The sequence below is a fragment of the Trachemys scripta genome, chromosome 25 (genome assembly GCF_013100865.1).
Source record: "Trachemys scripta elegans isolate TJP31775 chromosome 25, CAS_Tse_1.0, whole genome shotgun sequence".
Classification (NCBI taxonomy): Eukaryota; Metazoa; Chordata; order Testudines; family Emydidae; genus Trachemys; species Trachemys scripta.
Window position 1 is genome coordinate 4,372,836 of NC_048322.1, and position 23,862 is coordinate 4,396,697.

The window sequence follows — 23,862 nt, forward strand, 5'->3', positions numbered from 1 at the left end:
TGGGGCCGCCCCGGGCTCTGCCCGCCCCGCTGCGGCGCTGCAGCCTCCAGGTACCGGAGCGAGCCCCGGGGGCGGGGCCGGGCGGTGACTCTGCCCCAGTGTCCGTGGGGGGGACCCGGCATCTCGCAGCGCCGGGATCTGCTCCCTGGGGGCAGCGCCCGCGGGGGGCTCGGAGCTGCTGTCCCCGCAGGAGCCCAACGCCCCCGGGCCCGGCCAGGCTCTGCCCTGGGGCACCACGGGGGAGAACCAGCCCCCACTGGGGTCCCTGCGTGGGGCCGGGCGGGGGCTGCCCGGCGCAGGGGGAGGAGTGAGACCGGGCTGGGAGGAAAAGGGGGGAGGGGCGGACCTGGGAAAAGGGGCAGATGGAAAAATGTCTGTGCAGCCAGCACATGGCAGGGAAAGGAGACGAGCAGGTGACTTCCAAGGAGTGGGGAGAAAAGGGGGGGGCTGAGATCACCTTGGATTTACTACTGCTCTCTCCTGTGGGGACCCCATCCTCTTCAGTCCTGCCCCCTTTCTCTCTAGAGAACAATGATCAACATCCATGGTGACTCCCCCTTTCTCTCAAATTCCTGAAAAGTTCTCTGTTCTCCTTCACCGATTGTGCCCCATTTTCTCTCCACTTCACTAGTGGCCAGTTCCAATCTCAGGTTTGGGGTGTTTCCCCCCATTTTTACCTCCAGTGATTTGTCCTTGTTCAGGTGGGAAATCGTTCCCCTGAGTGATTTCTGAACTGGGAAGAGGGTTAATGGCAGAGGCTGGGAGAGCCCTGAGACCTGGGCTGGGCTGGCCACTCTCTGCAGGCAACATAGGCGTGCGCACTGGGTGTGTCGGGAGGTGCCGGATCCGGATCTGGATCCGGCCCCTCAGAGCTTTGGATCCGGCCCGTGGGATTTGTCCCCCGTGGTGCCACAGGCCAGGCGCTGCTTTCAGAAGCAGCTGTCAGGGTACCATGTCTCTGGGGCTGGGGGGGGGGTTGCTCCAGGCACCGCCTCCCGAAGTTCCCATTGGCCGGGAATGGGGAACCGCGGCCAATGGGAGCTTCAGGGGAGGTACCTGGAGGCGTGGCAAAGGGCAGCATGCAGAGCCCTATGCCGCCCCGTCCCCGCCCCCCACGGGGCTGCGCGGCGCGGCATGGCGCCATGGCAGGCAGGGAGTGTGCCGCTGCGGGTAAGCGACGCCGGGCTGGAGCCCGAACCCCCCTTGCACCCCCCTCCCTGCCCTGAGCCCCCTGCCTGCATCCTGTTGAGCCGGGCTTGCTGCTTTAACAGCCCCATGTGCTCCCTGGCAGCCTCCCTCCCGGCAGCACCAACACAGCCGCTTAAGGTGGCCCGCTTAAGGTGGCCCCCCCCCAAGGCAGCTGTCCCCCTCCAACGCGCAGGGCCCCAAACCTGCCTGCGGCTCCCCGCGCTGGCCGGGATGCGGGGCACCACCCGGGGGAGTCAGGCCGTCCCAGAGCCCAGCCCACATTAAGAGGGACTTAGGAGCCAGCAAGTCCGGGGCAGGGGGCGAGCCCGGCCCACAGACCATCTCCCCCCCACCCCCCCAGCCTGGCTGCGAGCTCAGCTTCCCAGCGCTGTTCGGGGCACAGGTGTATCAGCACAAAGTGCTGCCCTCCCCTTTTGCTACTGGGAGCGGTTTCTGCCATGCAGCGTAGCAGTTTGGTAAACTGTTTGTTAACTTGCTACCGCCTGTCCATGGGGTTGCGAATCAGGAGGAGATGGGGTATGTGGTCAAAAACGATCCCGATCTGCTTCCTGACCGGAGTGGCCGCTTTCATTGCATTCGTGAAAGGGGAGGTAGGGTTTGTAGGTATAGAGCGTGCCCCTGAGCCCAAGTTGAGACCACAGTGGCCCCTTTTCATTTTTTCCACTGGCTTCTCCTTGTTTAGTTCCAAGAACTGGGCTGCTCATGCACCTGTCACTGGTCCAGGGATGGTTGGAAAACGGGAGGGATGGGGTTGTGGTGGAAAACACTCCCGGTCTGCTTCCTCTGGGGGATGGTTGCGAAACGGGAGGGATGGGGTTGTGGTGGAAAACACTCCCGGTCTGCTTCCTCCTGGCTAATGTGCCAAATTGATCTATTGCATGATTGAGGCATGCTGTTTCACTTTTTTGTGTGAATCCGTGAAAAGGGAGGTAAGGTTTGGGGGAACGGAGCATGCCCCTGAGCCCAAGGTGAGACCACAGTGGCCCCTTTTCATTTTTTCCACTGGCTTCTCCTTGCTTAGTTCCAATGACTGGGCTGCTCATGCACCTGTCACTGGTCCAGGGATGGTTGCAAAACGGGAGGGATGGGGTTTGTGGTGGAAAACACTCCCGGTCTGCTTCCTCTAGGGGATGGTTGCAAAACGGGAGGGATGGGGTTGTGGTGGAAAACACTCCCGGTCTGCTTCCTCTGGGGGATGGTTGCAAAACGGGAGGGATGGGGTTGTAGTGGAAAACACTCCCGGTCTGCTTCCTCTGGGGGGATGGTTGCAAAACGGGAGGGATGGTGTTGTGGTTGAAAACACTCCCGGTCTGCTTCCTCTGGGGGATGGTTGCAAAATGGGAGGGATGGGGTTGTGGTTGAAAACACTCACAGTCTGCTTCCTCCTGGCTAATGTGCCAAATTGATCTATTGCATGATTGAGGCATGCTGTTTCACTTTTTTTTGTGTGAATCCGTGAAAAGGGATTTTTTTTATTTTACTCTTCCAATTTGCATCATATACAAAGCAATTTTTGGGGCCCCTTCTATAAAAAAAAGTTGCAATACTCTAGTAACATGTATTTGGAAATGTAAAAAATAACCAGTGAAATACATTCAAAAATTAATTTGTAATAATTTGAAAATACACTAAATCCAACATTTGAAAACATTAAATGCTTTAATGGGATGTAGACATTTGCAGTTACATAATGGGCTCTTGCTGGGTGATGGTGATGGTTGGTGCAAATGGGCTGTCGCTGCCTGGGGGTGGTGCTGCTTGCCCAGGGCTCCGGGGGGAGCTGGGCTCTGGGTTGGGGGGCGCCCGGCTCACAGGGGCTGGGCTCAGGGATGTGGGGAGATAGGGTCAGGGGGGTGTCCGGCTCAGAGGGGCTGGGCTTGGAGCTGGGGGTCATGGCTGTGGGGGGATGGGGTCAGGGGGTTGTCCAGCCCCTCCCTTACATGCCTCTTACCCCCTCTACCGGAGCCTCAGCGTGCCACATCCAGGACGCCGGGGGATGGGATGGGATGGGGGAAGACGGAAGTGTGGGGAGTCTCCGACATACTCCGGGCCTGGGGCAAATTGCCCCACTTCCCCCCCCCCCCCCCCCCCCCCCGGGGGGCCCTGGGGAATAGGGGTGACGGGGAATGGGGGGGGGGGGGGGAATGTAGCAGATGACAATTTGAGGTGAATATTCTCTTGGCCAGATTCTACTGGGTTTATGGTGATGTGTGCTATGGACTGGAGTGAATAACCAAGAATCTGTTTAATAATTATTCTCTAAATTCAGCTTTCTTCTTTCTCTCTCTGTGAATTATCACTAATTCAAAATAGTGGTGTGCAAGTTGACTGGATAATGATAATAGCATAATCTCTTGTTAGAACATTGTAAACCCTACTACCTGTTTTTTATATAATACACTCACTATACATAATACAAGAAATCCCTGATGTTAGAACCTGGCTATGCCGCTGCTGTAGGGGGCTCATCACCCAGCAGCTGGGGGCTACCATGTGGGCTCGGCAGGGCTGCTGGCCACGGGGTCAATGGGTGTGGGTGGGATCTCAGGAGTCATGTCCCAGGGATATGCCCCACTCCCCAGCACTGCTCCAGCTCTGAGCTGTCTCCACTGCCACTGCCTGGGACCTGTGGGGCCCCACCTGCCTCCCCAGGGAAAGAGCCACCTGGGATTGGTGCAGAGGCTGGGCCAGTCTCAGCCAGTCCCAGAGGACGGCTGGGGGAGGGGGAGAGTGTGGGAGGCTCAGCTGGGTCCTGCCAGGCATGTGGGTCCTGAGGGAGCCTGGCCCGGGTAGGCCCTGCTCCTGCTCCAGCCTGGCTGATTGCACCCCCAAGGGCCGGAGTTATCCTGCCCCAGGACAAGCTCTGGCTGCCCTGCCGGCTCAGCCTGGCAGACACAGTCACCTCCCATCAGGGCCGGGTATTGTGGCTGGGGGTTAGGGTGTGGGAGAGTAGGTCTCTAGTGGGTCTGGGGGGGTGCTGTGCAGTGGGGGGTGGGGAGATCTGTGTGTGTTGGGGCACTGGGAAGTGTGCAGGGGTCTGGGTGGGGCACTGTGCAGTTGTGGCAGTGGGGCGGTGGGGGGCACTGGGCAGTGAGGGAATCTGTGGGGGGGCTCTGGGCGGGGAGGGGCAGGGCACTGTGCAGTTGTCGGAGGGCTGTGGGGGGGTCTACAGCTAGGGGGCACTGGGCAGTGAGAGGATCTGGGGGGGGTTCAGAGTGGTCTGTGGGAGGGCACTGGGCATGGGGGTTTGTGGGGGTCTTTTCACGTATTCACACACAAAAACATGAAACAGTGCGCCTCAATTGACCAATAGAGATCAATTTGGCACATTAGCCAGGAGGAAGCAGACCGTGAGTGTTTTTGACCACAAACCCCATCCCTCCTGATTCGCAACCCCATGGACCAGTGACAGGTGCATGAGCAGACAAGTCATTGGAAATAAGGAAGGCGGAAGCCAGTGGAAAAAATGAAAGGGGCCACTCTGGTATGACCTTCGGCTCAGGGGCATGCTAGCCAGGAGGAAGCAGATCGACGAAAGGGGCCACTCTGGTATCACCCTTGGGGTCATGGGCCCGCCCCGAAGGGGAAGAAGCATGATGGGAGCACAGGGCCGGGCTGGCCAGTGTGCGTCTGGCAGCTCCCGGTTTGTAAACAGTGCCATTGTACTGGGCTGGGTGGAGCAGGATTGTTCCTGCCGTGCCATGACCCATCTCCCATTGCCCCCGGCCAGCCCGTCGCTCTGAGGACTCTGCCCCCCATGTCCCCATTTTCCCCCCTGGGGGACCACAAATATGTTTAGCACCAGGCCCACAAAAAGTTAATCCATCCCTTTTTGGGGTGCAGGCTCTGGGATGGAGTTGAGGTGCAGGAGGGTTGCAGGCTATAGGTAGTTTGAGTGAGGGGTGCAGGCTCTAACCTGGGGCATGGGATTGGGGTACAGGAGGGGGTGCAGACATGTGGGCTCTGGGAGGGAGTTAGCAACTCAGCACGTTATATAAGAGAAATGAACTGCAGTGATTTCATATAGGCATAGAAACTGATAGAAGACACTTTTACATATTCAAAATGTGAGAGGCAGAGTTGGAGGGAGGGGGTGTCTGTACAATATTTCACCGCATTCAGTCTCCTGGCTGGATCAGTAACGTAGCCGTGTACAGGGCTGCCCAGAGGATTCAGGGGGCCTGGGTCAAAGCAATTTTGAGGGCCCCTTCCATAAAAACAGTTGCAATACTATAGTAACATGTATTTTGAAATGTAAAAAATAACCAGTGACATACATTCAAAAATTAATTTGTAATAATTTGAAAATACACTAAATACATTATTTAAAAACATTAAATGCTTTAATGGTATGTATACATTTGCAATTACATAATGGGCTGTTGCTGGGTGATGGTGATGGTTAGGATGGGGTCGGGGGGGGGTGCCCCACTCCTTACCATGGCGCTTACCCCCTCTCCTGGAGCCTCAGCGTGCTGCGACCAGGAGCGGCCCCGGACAGCGTCGGAGCCACCGCGCTGCAGTGCGCCAGGGCCGCTCCCGGACGCGGCACGCTGAGGCACCGGGGGAAGACGGAGGCGGGGGCAGCCTCCGACATATTCGTGGGGGCCCCTGCAGAAAATTGCCCCACTTGGCCCCCCCGTCTGGGCGGCCCTGGCCCTGCAACACTTGTATAGGATAGAGAGGAGCTGCGTTGATTAAGCTTTGACAGGCTAGGAATTGGAGGCCTGTGCCTTTAAGACCCCCAGCCCCAGGAACCCGCCCCCTGCTCCGAGGCTGACATGCAGCGTCCCTGTGAGAACAACAAAAACAGCCTCTGCCCCCCCCCCCACACCCCTAGATTAGCGAGCACAGTGGGTGGCTCATCCCACGGGGTCACTGTTCCCCCCCTCCCCCTCCCTAAACGGGGGTTTTGTACCCGCACGGGGTCTGGCAGTGTCTCCCCCCCCCCCAGCTTAACCCCGGCTCTCACCCCCCACCACCGATTTTTGCCCTTCAGCTCCTCTTCTGCCGCTAGCTACAGTAGCTTGAACCCCCCAGGCCAGTAAAATTCTGCCCCCTGCTCAGACCCTGACAGCCCCCCGCTGCAATTTGCCCCCCTTAATCCTTTTAAACCCCCCCAAAGAGGAGGCAGCAAATCGTTAGCAGAAGTAAGGGCAGAGAGAGGGCAGTGGCTACAACGAAGGTTACTGGGCATGCTCAGTTCGAGTGAGCATGCTCAGTACACCCAAAGTAGCAAAACGGGAGCGAGAGCACTTTGTGCTGATACACCCTGCCCCATACCCTCGGCCTTGAGTCCAGTCCTGGGAGCTCCTGGCCCCTCTACGATCCACCCCGGCTGCCTCTGCCCGGCCTGGCCCCAAGCACCGAGCCCGGCCCCTCTGCCCGGCCCCCGAGCCTTCCCGCCGGGACGGGGGAGCCCAGATCCCCAACCCCGGGCCTGCCTACAAACAGCCTACCCTCCTGCACCCCAACTCCCTGTCCTGAGTCCCCTGCCTGCACCTCTCACTCCAACTCCCTGCCGTGAGACCCCCTGCCCTCCAACTCCCTGCCCTGAGCCCCCTGCCTGCACCTTGCACCCCTGCCCCACAACTCCCTGCCCTGAGCCCCCCAGCCCGCACCTTGCCCCGCAACCCCCTGCCCCACAACTCCCTGCCCTGAGCCCCCCTGCCCACACCTTGCCCCGCAACCCCCTACCCTGAGCCCCCTCCTGCCCCCAACCCCCTGCCCTGAACCCCCTGCCTGCACCCTGTTCCCCTCCTGCACCCCAACTCCCTGTCCTGAGCCCCCTGCTGCACCTCTCCTGCACCCCAATCCCTTGCCCTGAGCCCCTTCCTGCACACAGCACCCCCTCCCACGCCCCGCCCTTTATGATGTTCGCCTTTAAAAAAAAATTCCCTGGGTGCACACCCTAATGAAATGTGCTGCACACGCCTACGGCAGGCAACAGGGCATGGAAAGACCCAGGAAGGGAAGGGGGAGGAGCAAGTGTCCCCCATGGAGACTGCCCAGCCCCAGGTTTCCCAATCCCAGCTACGTCCCCCTCCCCCACCCTACCCAACCCAGCAGTCTCCCCAAGACACCGCCTGCTAGTCATATTCCCAGACCCCACTGCCTGCCCCTCCCCACAGCCAGTGACCACCTCACTCCAGCCCCAGTCCTTTCCCCTGTGAAAGTCACATCACCCAGGGCTCCCTGCCGGCCATGTGAATGTGAAGCAAGAAGAATCCATCCTGTTCTGTTGTTGATTGAATATCGCTGTATAATCCCCTCAAATTTCCCCCCTTTTCTTTCAAACTGTCAAATGGTGACATAAAATCTCCCCAGATGTTGGTGCTTCTCTCTTATATTGGGAAATATTTACTTTGTGCCCCATTTTCTCCTCAGTTCTGAAATACTGGTATCAAATTCATGAAAATCTTCCTGCTTTTCTCTCCAAGTGTTTGACTGAGATCAGGGTTCTTATCGTACTGAGCATGGCACAGGCCTTGCCTGAGAACAGGTCCCCCAGTGTGCTGGACGCTGTAGAGACCCCATCTGACATCAGGACCCCCATTGTGCCGGGTAAAACTGAGACCTGGACCGAGATCACAGCCCCCCTTGTGCCGGGAAGTGCACGACTGTGGCCCAGATTGCTGCCTCCATTGTGCTGGGCACTTCAGAGACCCCGACTGAGATCTGTGTCCCCGTTGGGCCTGGCACTGCACTGACCCCGACCCAGATAACACGCCACCACTGTACTGGGCACAGCACAGACCCTGACAGAGATCTTGCCCCCACATTTTGCCAGATGCTGCAGGGACCCCAAACAAAATCAGGGATCCTGTAATGCCAGGCGTTGCAGAGACCCTGACGGAGGTCAGGCCCCCTGTTGTGCAGGGCTCTGCACAGACACTGACCAAGATGAGGGTCCCCATGTGACAGGAGCTGAACAGATACCAAGGGTATCTCTACCCTGCCATTAAAAACCCACAGCTGGCCCATACTAGCTGTCTCAGGCTCACAGGGGTCAGGCTAAGGGGCTGTTTAATTGCAGTGTAGAGTCTGGGCTTGGGCTGGAGCTAAGCTGTAAGACCCTGTGAGGTGGGAGGGTGCCAGACCTTAGGCTGCAGCCCAAGCCGGAACATCTACACAACAATTAAACAGCCCCACAGCCTGAGCTGTGTGAGCCCAAGTCAGCGGGCACGGGCCAGCCGCTGGTGTCTAACTGCAGTGTAGACATGCCCACAGTGACAGAGAGTCCTTGCCACAAAAAGCTCAAAAGCTAAATAGGCAAGTGATGGGCGGCTGCTCTCTATTTTACAGATGGGGAAACTGAAGCTCAAAGAGCTGATGTAATTTGCTCAAGTTTGCATGGAGAATTTGGGGCAAAACTGGGAACTGAACCCAGATTGTTTGAATTCTTGCCTCTCCCCTTTTCCGCAAGTCCAGCTTGTCTGTGTACAGCATTGTTTTGGTCTGTGTTTGCATTGCATTGGCTTCCAGGGGAGGCTGTGGAATTTCCTTCATTGGAGGTTTTTTAAGAGAGGTTAGAGGTATACCAGTCTGGGAATGTCTAGGGATACTTGGTCCTGCCTCAGCACAGGAGGCTTAAGTAAACAACCTCTCAAGATCCCTTCTATGCCTACATTGAAATAATTCTCATTTGTGCTGTGTCCTGTTCTACGCTGAGCTGTTTTGAATGGTGCCATTTGAAACTCTGATTGCACCGTGCTGTGTTGCATAGTTTTATAGTGCATTGTTTTGTCTCAGTTTGTTTTGTCTGTATTGTGTTGATTTGAGTTGAGCTCTTTTCCATTGTGTGCTTTTGTTTTAGGGTGTGTTAGTTTGCATTGCATTGCATTGAATTCTTCTCCTTTGTATTGTGTAATTTTATGCTGTGGAGTGTAGTTTTTTGTTGTTTTTTAGAATTGCCTGACATTATGTTATGGTCGGGTTTCTTCTGTATGTTGTGTTTTTATACGTATATATTACAAAGCATCATAGAAATGTAGGGCTGAACAGGACCTCAAGATGTCATCAAGTCAAGCTCTCTCTGCCAAGGCAGGACCAAGTATATGTAGATTTTCTCTGACAGTGGTTTGTCCCAGGGCTGCCCAGAGGATTCAGGGGACCTGGAGTCTTCGGCGGCGGGGGTCCTTCCACTCCGGGTATTCGGGGCACTTAGGTGGCGGGTCCCGGAGCGAGTGAAGGACCTGCCACCGAATTGCCACTGAAGGCCCGGGGTGGAAGGAGCCCTCGTTGACGAAGACCCGGAGGGGAAGAAGCTCCGGGTCTTCAGCAGCAGGTCCTTCACTCGCTCCGGGTGTGTTCGGCGGCACTGAAGGACCTGCCACCAAAGACCCGCCGAAAACTCTTGTGGGGGCCCCTGCAGGACCCAGGGCCTGGGGCAAATTGCCCCAATTGCCCCCCCTCTGGGCGGCCCGGTTTGTCCTACCTGCTCTTAAAAACTTCCGGGGAAAGGGATTCCACAGCCACCCTTGTAGGACTATTCCAGAGCTGAACTACCTTAGCTCTGGTGACACCCACACAGATATTAGTGGTGACCAGCTGTGGAGAAAGAAGAGACCCCAGTGAGTGGTCAGCTGGGTAAAGAAACTAAAGTTGGGAGGAGAAACATTGACGTGTTCAACGTTACCCAAGCTGTCCGTGACAGAGCTAGAAATAGATCCAAGTTCTAGTGCCACCGTACTGCTGTTTTGGGTACTGAAAGTCTCTGCCACACTGGTGTTTTAGGCGTTGGTGCAAACCCTTAGTATAGACAGAATTTACACTGGTGCACTCTGATTGGCACTGGTGTACCATGTCCCAGTTTGAAGGCTGGCGGGGGGTGGGGGGGGCAGTGACCTCCCCGAGGCCTGGGGCTGGCTGAACAGTGCAGCTGGTAATGGAGGGGCACCAGTGAGTGCTGGAGGTATGAGCCAGGAGCACAGCCCCACTGGACTGGACACTGACTTCTCCTGACCCAGGACACACCCGCAGCTGTGTGCAGGGACGGCAGTTGAGCAGCTCTGCCAAGACAGCCTGTGCCTCCATTGGCAAACCACCTCTTCCTGCAGCCTAATACACTGGGGTCTGGGGACCTTTCCAGGCTGCAGGTGACGGGGCTCTGGAGTTACTGGGGTCTGTTCCTGGCTCTGTCACTGACCTGCTTGGTGACCTTGGGGAAGTCACAACTCCTCTCTGTTTTCCTCCTACCCATTGTCTACTTCGATTGTGATCTCTTTGGGGCAAGGACTGTCCCTCTCTGTCTGTGCAGTGCCCAGCACAATGGGGCTGCTGATCTCAGTCAGGTTCTCTGCCATATGCAGCACGATGGGGCCCTGATCTCCATCAGTGTCTGTGCAATGCAAGGCACAGTTTATAGACTCTCAGACTTCAAGGCCAGAAGGGATCATCATGATAATCTAGTCTGACCTCCTGCATGTTGCAGGCCACAGAACCTCACTCACCCAGTCCTGTAATAGCCCCCTAACCTCTGGCTGAGTTAATCAAGTCCTCAAATCATTATTTTGTAACTTGACTTCAAATTACAAAAAAAATCCACCATTTACACTAGTTTAAACCTGCAAATGACCCATGCCATGCCCCATGCTGCAGAGGAAGGCAAACAAAAAAACCCAACCCAGGGTCTCTGCCAATCTGAGTCTGGGCAAACTTCCTTCCCATCCCCAAATATGGCAATGCAATAGACCCTGAGCATCTGGGCAAAACCCAGGAGCCAGAAACCTGGGAAAAAATTCTCTGTAGTAACTCAGAGCCCTCCCCATCTAGTGTCCCATCACCGGCCTTTGGAGATATTTGTTGCTTGCAATCGCAGATGGACTACATACCACTGTAGGCAGTCCCATCATACCAATCCCTCCATAAAAGTATCAAGCTCAGTCTTGAAGCCAGTTAGGTTTTTTGCCCCCACTGCTGCCCTTGGGAGGCTGTTCCAAAACTTCACTCTGATGGTTAGAAACCTTCGCCTAATTTCAAGCCAAAACTTACTGATGGCCAATATTCATTTGTTCTAGTGCCAACATTGGTGCTTAACCTAAATAACTCCTCTCCTTCCCTGGTATTTATCCTTCTAATGTATTTATAGAGACTAATTATATCTCCCCTCAGCCTTCTTTTGGTTAGGCTAAACAAGCCAAGCTCTTGGAGTCTCCTCTCATAAGGCATATTTTCCATTCCTCGGATCATCCTTGTAGCCCTTCTCTGCACCTGTTCCACTTCGAATTCATTCTTCTTAAATATGGAAGACCAGAATTGCCCACAGTATTTCAGATGAGGTCTCATTGGCATCTTGTATAACAGTACTAACTTATTGCTTACTGCAAAAATTCTTGCACTATTAATTTTCATTCCATTTCTATTACTCCAGCTTTAAAGGTCATTCAGATCTTCTTGTATGATATTCCTGTCCTCCTCCTTATTGGCAATCCCTCCCAGCTTTGTGTCACACTCCCACTTTTTGTGCCAAGGTCTCTAATAAAAATGCTGAATAAGATTATTCGCAAAACTGATCTCAGAGGAACTCCACTAGTAAGCTCCTTCTAGCCTGACAACTCACCGTTCAGTATGACCCCTTGTAGTCTCCCCTGTAACCAATTCCTTATCATCCTTTCAGTTCCCATATTAATCCCTATCTTCTCCAGTTTAACGAATAGTTTCCCATGTGGAACTTACTGACATCCAGATAGATTAGAGCTACTGCATTTCCTTTGTCCAAAAAATTAGTTACCTTCTCACAGAAGGAGATCAGGTTTCTCTGGCATGAGCTACCTTTTGTAACATCATGTTTTATTTATTTATAGTGCTGAAGGCTGGAAGGAACTGTTAGCAATAGGCTGAGAATGGCCATGTGGAGGTGGGGGAGAGGATGGGATATTGGAGGTTTATCTGGGATTTTGGTTTGTAGGAGTCCATATCTCTGCGCCCTGTGGCCGTGGTGCATTCCGTACCAAAGCAGCATGTCAGCAGAGCAGACACACACCCCATAGCTCCGTCTGGAACATGCAGCATTCACTGCCAGACGGGATTGGTGATTTTTCAGGGACCCAGCTTGATATGCCTGGCTGGGGTGGATTCAGTTGGACGGGGGTCTGGGGCTCTGATAGTTTGGGATGTTCCTTTTTGCTTAGTCAGTTCTTTCCCTTTATTGTTTTACCCCCACCTGTGCCCTATGTCACTCTCTTCTTAACTTGCTTTGGTTATTTCAGTTCTAATTTTTAAATGGGATCTAATAATTGCAAAGCTGAATGAAAGATAAAACAAGCAGAACCATTTGAATTTTGGCACATAACTGGTAGAACTATACCTAGTGAAGTTATGCTGTAATTACCTGGTTACCTATAGCATTTTCTGGTGGGGCGGATAAAGCATTGTCGAAGAGCCAAAAGCACTTTTTAGGGCAAAAGGGCTCATCAGGTGTTTCCTCTCTAGGGAGCATGTCACCGGCCAGGGCTTGCAGTCTTTCAGGAGTAGTGCGCTGCATTATATTTAGTACTCACAAAAGAAAAGATTAACAATATCCAGTGAAATCTTGCAAAAATGATACAAATATAGACCCTAATGCTATTAAAGCAACTCGGTATTAATACTGATTCAAAACTGAAATTAAAATTACAAGATAAACGCATGAGAAAGGAACTGACACCTAATTTCCATTTCTTAATGCCTGAAATTTTGACACTCGCTTACATCATCTTTTTTTTTAAAAAGCGATGCACAGCACACAGTCAAGTTAATTAATGAAAGCACAGCAATTATTGACTGTTTTGTGTTGCATAAGCATCTGATTAAGCATCTAATTAAAACTGTAACACTGTAAGTGGAAATACCTCAACACAGCTTAGCTCCAATGTGTTTAAATGTGAATGAAAAGTTTCCAAATTAAATACATGGCAGAATGGTAAACAGGGGGAAAATACACAGAAGCGCCTCTACCGATTCCTGTTGACTTCTTGTCCCAACCCCGCATGAGTTCTGGACTCTTGGTCAACTCAGTTCCCAGTCCCACATCAGCTGTGCCCTCTCCCAGCCTAACCCGTTTCTACTGCAGTTCTTCATCCTCCTCATGCAGGCAGGGGTTGCCGCTGCAGCCACTAAGGAACCTGCATTAATCACAGTCTCACATACTGGAGCTATTTAGATTTCAGGGAACGATTTATCAGAGTCTGACTCTGGGAGGTGGGAGAGAGGAGAGGCTGAGAGGGAGTTTGCTCCCCACACTCTGTAGGGCCATCACAGGGAGGGTGTAGCAAGTATTACAGTCTAGGAAGTGAAAGAATTAAAGTACTTCATTACTTAAAAGTACACTTGAAAGGATTGGATTTTTATTAAAATAAATTGCAGTAATTGTTGATTTCACTGTACACACACAGATGAAAAAATATTTATATAGGTAATATAGAGAAATGCTTCTGGAGAAAGTTGAATTTGATTTACGGATATTTACACTATATTTTGCATGTGACATTGACAATTTGTGTTTGAACAGTTATAAAGATTTGGCTTTTTGAATCTCAACATTTACTGTAATTAAATAATTGTTATCTGACCACCCCCATAACTTCCCACAGCTCTGAACATTGAAATAGTAAACATTAAAAGAAGGGCTTTAAAATAAATATCAATATCATCTATTTAAATTTAAAAAAGAAATAGACAAACTTAATTTTGCCAAACCCACTTAACAGTAATCGCAATATGCTAGAGGATGGAAATTCACAGCTAAGGCACCCAACCTTAATTCTTCCCTGTAGGTCCATGGCAGATGGCTCTGGTGGCATCAAGTGGGTCTATCACTGCAGGGGACAGTTGGGGTAGTGTCTGAGATCGGGGTGAGGATTGTGTGTGTGTGCGCAGGGGGAGGGGAGTATCCATGTCCCGGAATGGAGGATGGAATTCACCTCCACACCCCTCTGCAGAGCGGAAGAACTAGGGACTTATCCAGTGAAGTGGGTGACTTTGAGCCGGTCACTGAAAGATCCTTGTGCCTTCAGTTCCATACTGGCCACAGGAGTTTACTAGTACTCCCTCCCCAGACTCCTGTGGGCAGCCAGGGATAATTAGTGGGTTATGGGAATTAGAAGATGAAAATTCATTAAGAACGATTATATTTGTGTGTTTATTATTAAATCCCCAGACACCCACCAATCCCCAATGAGCTATAAATATCTATGGGGCTCAGGTACTGATCCTACAGTGAGTTTCTGCCCCTCCCCACTTTCTCTAGCAGCACTTTTAAGAACAGGCCAGGGAAACATGGAAATACTTTGAACCAAATTCCGGAAGCTGCTGAGCATGCACACATTAAAATGAAACCAAGGTTCTGTCTCTCCAAGGACCTGGTCCCTTGTGCAAAATAATAGACACTCCCCAGAAATCTTAAATGGCTACTTTATAACTGATAGAATGTTATTGATCTATTAACTTCTGGCAATTACCAATAAAAGAAAGAACCCAGTGAAGTTGATACCATGAGGGAAAGATCTCATGTGTGTTTACAAATTGATATAATCTAATCTGGAACTTTATATAGTAAAATGCCTTATATGTAGCCCTATGGCGATTGCCTGTATCCTTTAGGGACCTTAATTCTGCCCAGTCCCAGGTGCTTCTGTCCCCCACCATACCCCCAAACCTCTTTACTCCTCCAACTATCCATTGCCAGTCTTCCCTCGCTGCTACCCCTTCTTGACTGGCAGAGAAATTCTAAGCTCTATCCCCTTCTCTTTGCTTCTGAAAGTTGCCTTTCCCAGGGCTTTGCTGCCTGTGTGAATGTCAGGTAGGGATGGGGAGCCATCACTTTCTGCATATTTACTGAGCATTCATCTAGTCCCTGACACCTTCATTAATGCAGAGGTAAGGTTGCCCAGCAGTATGTTGGACCCTGCCAGAGTGTCAAGTTCAGCAAAATTCAAACCTCCAAAAACTAGGAAATAGAGAGCTAACGTATATGCAACCTTAACTGTGCCCCCTGGAGCTGGCAACAGCCACTGGGCGTTTTCGGCCAGCACTCCAGCTGCACTCACTGCGTTAGGTGTAGCTGCACCGAAAGGTAGAGACTTGGTAGAGGTGTAATTGTGATATGAGAAGACCTGGGTCTGAGTCCCCCATGTGTGCGATGAAAGGAGAGAGGTGCATGTGTACCTTGAGCTTCTAGTCTGTATCGTTTCTGCACTGAGCTGTGCATGTTGTCAGGAGGAAACAGGGGACTGTTTGCCATGGGAATGGTCAGCTGTGAGATGGGATCTGAGAGCAGACTGTTTGCTTAACGATGGGTAAGTGAATGTAGAAGGTTAGCTGGAACTTCTGTGAGTAAGGATGAAAGAGTTCTAAAAAGGGGTGAAGAGGAGTTCAATTGACCAAGTGTGCAGCTGTTTCTGGGGAGCAGACTCCGTGTCTGAGTGTAGAACAGGTGTCAGTAGTTCCTGTACAATGCAGCTCACCTAAAACCCAATTCTGTCTTAGCAAAGATAAAGTGCTTGATTCTGTGCCATGGTTGTCATTTTCCCTGGTACTTTAGTGATGGGCACTATCTCAAATGACTGGGTGCACATAGGTGTGTTGTAGGAATAAAGAAAGGGTCATTGCTCACGTGGGTCAGAATTAGGATTACTTTGGTGTGTACCATATCTCTGCATTTCCTGATTATTACAAGTTTGAGATTTCCTGATCTCTTCTGGAGTGGCACGACACAGCTCCAGGCAACCTTAAATCCTGAATTATCATTTTTTATAAGTGAATTTTTTAGAAGTGAATTCCCTAGCTTTTTGCACAGAGCAATGTTGGCGGGAGGAGTTAGCAGCCCTATAGGCAGTTGTGGGTCTCACACAAGTTTGCAATCAGAGGCACAGAGAAATGCAATGATTTACCCAAGGTCACCCAGCAGGTCCGTGGCAGAGCCAGGAATAGTCCACCCATCCAGTGCTCTCTCCACGTAGTTGCTGGGTGATTGTGAAGTGGTGCTCCCCTCTCCTGTACTTTTTGTTACAGTGGAATGGGAATAATAGTCATGCTTTCAAATGTCTCTTTCCTTCTCCACCTCCTCCTCCTGCCACTATTTCCAGCTCGGCCTCCCCTTCTTTCAAGTGTTTGTCATGGGCAGTTGGTAACAGAGCCAGTGAGAGAAATCTCTGACATGGTCTGTGCCACAAGAGCTTCACAGTTTAATCACATGGTGGTTACAGTAACTAAGTACATGAGAAAAGATTGGTGTTTATCTCCCTCTCTTTCTCCACCTCCTCTTCCTGCCACCATTTCCTGTTCAACCTCCCCTTCTTGTCCATCACATCCACCCCTCTCTTAGCACTGTAGGAGCCAGTAGCTGTCTGCTGTCCTTGGCTGCTGCACACACCTATTACAGGCAGCAGCAGCATACGAGATAGCATATGCCACCTTGGTGATGTAACCTGAGATAGGCCCCTCACTGCTACTTACAGCTGGGCCTCCTGCCCCTGGTCCAGCCATGCTCTTGCTCTGCCCATTCTGCCCTCCTCCAAACAAGCCCCCTCCTCTATACACTCTTGCCTGCCCCTCCACATCATACACAGGTGACATGTGCCTTTAAACTATTTCTATTTTGGATTAAGGGTGATTAAATTTGTGTTACCTTCAGCTCCCCCCCACACCCCAGTTTCACTTGTTTGGTGGTGCCCTGATGGTTTTCCATTGATAGTTTGGGAGGGAGTAAGGCTGCTCGCTTGAGCCTTGCGTTACCTTGCCAGCTGAAGAGTTAGAAGTGATGACTCCATCTTGGGTGGATGGGCCAGTCACCTCTTGGTGATTGATTTTTCTATTCCAAGTCCATAAAGTAGATTTTCAATATAAATGCTTTGTTCCTTACATATGACCCATACATTGATCTCTCAGTCACTGAGTCTTGACCAGTTATGAGATTTCTGTAGACACCTCACATGATCATCCTCCAAGAAATGTGTGTGGTGTGAGGGGTTTGTCAGGTCTCAAGTGAGAGCTGCCAGCAAAGACCAAGTAACCCTTTGCCAAGGGATCTCTGTGTCACTGTCTAACTCCTGTAGGCCAGGGAGAGGACAACTTTCTGCCAATGGCCTTCAGGACAGGTGCTGAATTCACTGCAGTGCCCCTCGTCCCCTCTCCATTTCCCTTCTCAGTGTGCTGTCTGGGATGCTTCCCTGCTTCCCTGCTCCCCAGGCCACCTCATATCTACTCCATGTACCAGGCTTCTGGCAGCCCCCAGTGAGAGGCCATTCAGCCCATGAAACTGGTGCTCAACTGCTGGGCCTCCCTCGGTGATGGCCAGAGCCCCAAATGCTGCCAGCCCTCTCTTTAGGGCTGGAGATGCTCCACAGACTGTTCCCTTCCCAGGGTTGCCCCCTTCTGAGTAGAGTAGGTCTCTCCTGTTAACTCCTGCTCCAGGCCTGGCATGGTTTGCAGGTGTGGAGGGACCAGGCCAGTTCAGACTAAAGCAGCAGTTTAACCCCTTCTGTGCCAGCATGGGGTTTATATAGCCCTTCACAGGCACCCAGGCCCAGGGAATGGCCCCCTATCAGCCCCATACTTGATGGGGTGGGGCAACCCACTGGCAGCATTGCCTTTGAGGATGCTGCTCCCTCCTGCTCCCACTCCCTCCTCTCCCCCTTTACTGCCACCACAATGCCTGTCACCTTCACTTCATGAGGGGTGACCCCCAGAAGGTGTGTTTTGTTATCCCTTTCTCTACCTCCCAGGATCTGTTATACACCCTCTGTCACTCACCTCTGTCTCATGAGACAAGGTGGGTCATGGGGCACAAGTAATGCTATGCTGGAGATCCATCATCACTGAAGGAGTGGCAGCCTTGACCCTCTTTGAAGGTTGCCAGGATGCTGATATGCACTGGCGGAGAACTGGGATTTGACTGAGTCCGTAGACCATTTGGCCCACACTGTGTCACTGTAAAGCCTGCTCTGCATTGCTGCCAATTGCTGCTGGTGGCGTTGTGCCCGTAAGTCTCTGTAACGCTGTCTTCAGTGACTCGAGGGCATGAGCACCAGCCTCAAGCGAACTGGAAAGAAGCAGGAAACAAACCCCAAATTGGTTGTGAGGTCTATATGTAGATTTCACCAACCAAGTATCCCGTGTAAACGCTTCAGGCACTGTAACAGCATTAACATGGAATCACAGACCGTCCCTTTGGGTCATCCCACATATCCCACTACACAGGTGAGCTCACCTTTGTGACAGATGGTCCCTTACTCCAGGGGTTCTCAACCTTTTTCTTTCTGAGGCCCCCCCAACATGCTATAAAAACTCAATGGCCCACATGGGCCACAATAACTGGTTTTCTGAATATAAAAGCCAGGGCTGGTGTTAGGGGGTAGCAATCAGGGCAACGGCCTAGTGCTCCATGCCACAGGGGCCCCCACAAAGCTACATTGTTAAGCTTTGGTTCAGCCCCATGCGCTGGGACTTCAACTTTCTTGCCTCAGTGTGTCTAATGCTGGCTTTGCTTGGCAGCCCCTCTGAAACCTGCTCATTGCCCCCAGGGGGCCCTAGACCCATGGTTGAGAACCACTGTCTTACACCACGAATCGCAGCAATATTCAGGTTACTGCCAGTCCCAAAGGATCAGTCACTTTCTTAGGTTAATTGAATCTTAGATCTCACAACAAAGACAACACTTCTAGCCAGTCCTGTAATAACCTGTATTAAGGTTTATTTAAAAGGAAATGAGAGTTGTTTACAAAGTTAAAGCAGGTAATCATATAGATGAAGACGAGTTAGTCTTAAATTTCAAAAGGTAATAGAAGCTTCTATAATAAGCAAGCCCTACATATTCTTTAGGACCAGCCCCGGCTAAGCAGCTGGGGATCTCTTGCTTATGCCTAGAAACTTTGCCCCCCCAGAGTCTAAGCAGGCTACAGATAAGCAGTTCCTTCTGTATGGGTTTTTTTTATCCCCTTTCTGCCATGTGCTCTGAGCTGCAAACTCAGCTAATCTGAAGTGAAGAGCACAACAACAGTCTTTTGTTTTCTTGAATGTCCCATAGTAGTCTACCTGGTGTTGATGGGCCTTTCCTGCCAGGCAGGATATAATGTATTCTGTTGCCAATGAGCACTTCACCTAGGTAAAGTTTCTTGTCTGGTTATTTACATAACCACAGAGGCTCACAATGCAACTAGTCAGATGTTAACCCAGGCAGCAACTCAATAAAGCATTCAATAAAGTCTAAACACTAAACACATTCTTATAACTCTAATACCTGTTTTAACAATACTAACACAGGTGAATCAGACTGATTCCAGCTATGTGTTTGTATCTGTTCAATGAAGACATGGGGGCTTTTGCAAGAGTCAGTGTCACAGACAGGATGGGCATGAATGGTGTCTTTAGCCTCTGTTTGCCAGAAGCTGGGAATGGGTGACAGGGGATGGATCACTTGATGATTCCCTGTTCTGTTCATTCCCTCTGAAGCACCTGGCATTGGCCACTGAGCTAGATGGACCATTGGTCTGATGCAGTGGGCCGTGCTTATGTTCACAGTTTCTATGAGGAGTATCTACTCATTTGGACTCACTGGGGAGCCACAGAAAGAAACAAGGTGTCCTGAGGCAAGGAGGCCCAGTTTCAGAGCTCCCGGGGTCACACTTCCCAAAAGCTAAAACTAGGCCCAGCCCATGAAAGGGGGCACACCCAAAAGAGACTGTATAAAGGCTGGAGCATCAAACAATTTTGTAAACCTGAGACAGCTGCCTTGGGGACAATGACAGGGAGAATCCCCCAAAGTGCCTCCTTTGATTCTTCTGTGGCCTTTGGTTTATAGAATCATAGAACTGGAAGGGACCTCGAGAGGTCATCTAGTCCAGTCCCCTGCACTCAAGGCAGGACTAAATATTATCTAGACCATCCCTGACAATGATGGAGATTCCACAACCTCCCTAGGCAATTTATTCCAGTGCTTTATCACTGTGATAGTTAGAAAGTTTTTCCTAATGTCCAACCTAAACCGTCCTTGCTGCAATTTAAGCCTTTTGCTTAATTATTACTTCTTCTGTCTTGTTTACAATACTCCCCCAATACATCCCAGAATGATATTTTATTTTGTTTTTTTGTTTGTTTGTTTGTTTGTTTTTGCAACAGTGTTACACTGTTAACTTATGTATAGCTTGTTATCCACTGTGACGCCCAGATCCCTTTCCACAGTACTCCTTTCAAGGTAGTTGTTTCCCATTTTCTATCTTTGCAACTGCTTGTTCCTTCCTAAGTGGAATACTTTGCATTCGTCCTTATTGAATTTCATCCTATTTACATCAGACCATTTCTCCAGTTTGTCCAGATCATTTTGAATTTTAATCCTATCCTCTAAAGCACTTGCAGCTCCTACAAGCTTGGTATCCTCCGCAAACTTGATAAGTGTAACAGAGATAATCTGTTATTGCGTTATTGCGAGGGTTTCACCATGTGTCAGAGGGTTACACCCTGGTGGGTGGGGGCTAGGCCTGTATTGGAATAAGGTCACTCTGTGCTTCACAGTGTGGCAGAACCTAGAATGTCCATTAGCAGGGAAAAATCCTGTGGGGAATTGGCTTGTGGAATGGACGAAAGCCCCATCTGAATTCTCTCACATTGCCCTTCTCGTCCTGTCAGGCTACAGAATAACATCCAGGTTTCACTCCAGATCATCCCATTCTCCCAGGTGGAAGGAAATGGCTGCAATGGAGCTGGCTCAGGTAAGGGATTATCAGGGAGCTGGTGGTGGGTTCTGCTTGGAGGGAGAGGAGCAGTAAATGCATAGGAGGGTGGGAGCTGCTCGAGGTGGTGGGAGGCAGGAAATCTCTAGGGTGCGGAAAGGAAGGGGACAGGATGTGACAAACCTGCTGAGACTTGTGTAGTCTAGGGTGTGATGGGTTGTCACCTGGGGGTGCAGTCTGGAGGACTTCTGTGAACTGCTGTGCCCTCTAACCCTCAAGCTGGGCTGGCCCTTCTCACACTCCTTTGCTGGATATTCAGCCAGCCTCTCCAGGCCCTGTTATCACCCAACACGAGAGCAGGTGGTGCCATACACTCAACTAAGCTACCTGAGTGCTTTACCTAAGCCACTCAAGGACAGATAGAAGACAACAGCCAATTTCCCAGCGATAAGTGGTAGCAAACAGATCAAAGCAGATTATTTAGCAAATAACCAAAAACTCAGACCAAGCCTAATATACTAGATGGATAGAATTTGAATTAGCAGTTTCTCAACCTGACTGATGATAGAAGCAGTCCACCAAATTTCCATATACAAGCTAGAAATCCCTTTACCCTGGGGCCAACACTTCCCCCAGTTCAGTCTTTGTTCCTCAGATGCTTCCAGGAGTTCTTTTGTCTGGGGAATGAGGCCAAGAGATGATGTCACACCCCACCTTATGTAGCTTTTCCACATGGCAGGAACCCTTTGTTCCAAACTCAGTTGCCAGTTCAATTTGTGGAAAAATAGAGGTAACAAAATGGAGTTCAGTGTCATGTGGTCTGGTCACATGCCCTAGCATGCCGTGCTGAGTCATAGTAGCCATGACTCCTAAGCTGGCTGGAACATTCACAGGAAGGCTAAGCTCTTCCACGGTCCATTGTCTTTGTTGATGAGCCATTAGCACTGTCTGGCTTCTTCACTGTTGTACCTGAAAGGCTCGTTGTGGGTGTTACCCAGAGTAAGCACATTTGAAATACAGATACATAGTCAATATCCATAACTTCGGATACAAACATGATCCATGCACACAGGTAGGATTATAATCAGCAAACTATAACTTTTCCAATGATACTGTACATGACACATCTTGCACAAAATGCATCATAATTATGTCCTAATCATTTTATAATCATACCACTATGCCTAATATGGGGTGTAGTGTCAGATAGGGCCTAATTTCAAGGCACAGGATTTGGGAATGGAACTTCCCCTCTTTGTGGAACAGGAAATTGCCCTCCAGCCAAGGCTGGGAAAACTTCCCAGACTCCCAGTGCTGAAGCCTGAATCTACTGACACTTCATTAGTTACCACCACCCCCAATCTTTGTGGCAACGGCAAACTTTATCAGTGATAATTTTATATTCTCTTCCAGGTCATTGATAAGAATGTTAAATAGCACAGAGCCAAGAATCAATCCTTGTGGGAACCCCCTGGAAAGAAATCAACTCGAACATGGTTCCCCATTTACAATCACAGTTTTTAATTTATTTAATATATGCTGTGTTTATTTTGTATCTTTCTAGTTTTCTAGTCAAAATGTTGTGCCGAACCAAGTCATATGCCTTACAGAAGTCTATGTGTTATTACATCAATACTATTAGCTCTGACGAAACTTTTTATCTCATCCAATAAGGATTTCCAGTTAGTTTGATATACTCTATAGTCTCTGAACCTTTGTTAATTGGCTTACTAATTATATTACCCGCCTTTAATTCTTTATTAATTAAATCCATATTCACTGCTCCATTATCTTGCCCAGTATCGATGTCAGACTAACACTTGTAATTAGCCAGGTTTATCTCTTTTATGCTTTTTAAATATTGGCACAGCATTAGCTTTATTCCAGTCTTCTGGAATTTCTCCAGTGTTCCAAGTCTTAATTAAAATCAACATTAACAGTCCTCCACACTCCTCCACCAGGTCTTTCAAACTCTTGGATACAAGTTATCTAAATCTGCTGATTTAAACATATCTAACTGTAGTATTTTCTGTTTAATGTCCTTGTGAGTTATTGCTGGAATGGAAAGAGTGTCGTTGCCAACATTTTATAATATGACTATATGACTGTTTTTCTCCAAATCCAGGAGAGAAATATTTATTGAACACTTTTATTTATTCTGCATTATTTTTGATAATTCTGCCATTTCCATCTAGTAATTTACCACTACCATTGTTAGGGATTAATTTTGTACTTAATATACTTTTAAAAACTTCCTTCTTATTTTCATTAATTGGTCATTGATTTCTGATAGCTTCCCTTACCAATTTTCTACAATTCTGACGTTCTAACTTTTATTCTTTACTATTGACTTCCCCTTCCTTCAATATATTTTATTTGGAGTGTGTTGGAATTCCTACCTGGGAGCCACCAGTAGGGTCCAGAGACAGCCCCATCTCCTATATCGAGCTCTGGCTAGTAGGTATGTGATAAATGTGAAGACCCCACCTCCATCTGTCAGCTGGGAGACACAAAGGTTCTCTCTTTCCACCGTCTGATGCCTCCTGGCTGCTCTAAGGAAGGTGAAGTGGGACTCTGTTAACATGTGCCTCCCGGAGCTTCCATTTACCTGGTGCTGCTGTTCCGTGAATAGTGGGGTTGTGAGTGGGGCAGCAGGTACTGAGTGTTGGACTCTTTCTCGTTCAGGGGCTGGTGACTTTCGAGGAGGTGGCTCTGTATTTCACCAGGGAAGAAGGAGCTCTGCTGGACCCCACTCAGAGAGCCCTGTACAGGGATGTCATGCAGGAGAACTATGAGATGGTGGTCTTTCTGGGTAAGAAGAAGAACAGGAGTACTTGTGGCACCTTAGAGACTAACAAATTTATTAGAGCATAAGCTTTTGTGGACTACAGCCCACTTCTTCGGATGCATATACAGACTAACACGGCTGCTACTCTGAAACCTTTCTGGGTAAGGAGTCCTGTCCCCTTGGTTATTAGAAGCTGTCTCTAAAGAACCTGAGTAGTAA

At 50.1% G+C, this 23,862-nt stretch overlaps 1 protein-coding gene and 1 pseudogene across 1 annotated transcript in view; one reads left to right on the plus strand and one right to left on the minus strand.

The window, feature by feature from the left end:
• The window catches only part of LOC117869997 (zinc finger protein 883-like), a 929,932-nt gene that overhangs the window by 129,876 nt on the left and 776,194 nt on the right, over positions 1–23,862 (minus strand). The gene's annotated exons all lie outside the window — the stretch shown is intronic.
• LOC117870014 overlaps positions 1,120–23,862 on the plus strand; it is a 30,277-nt pseudogene continuing 7,534 nt past the window's right edge.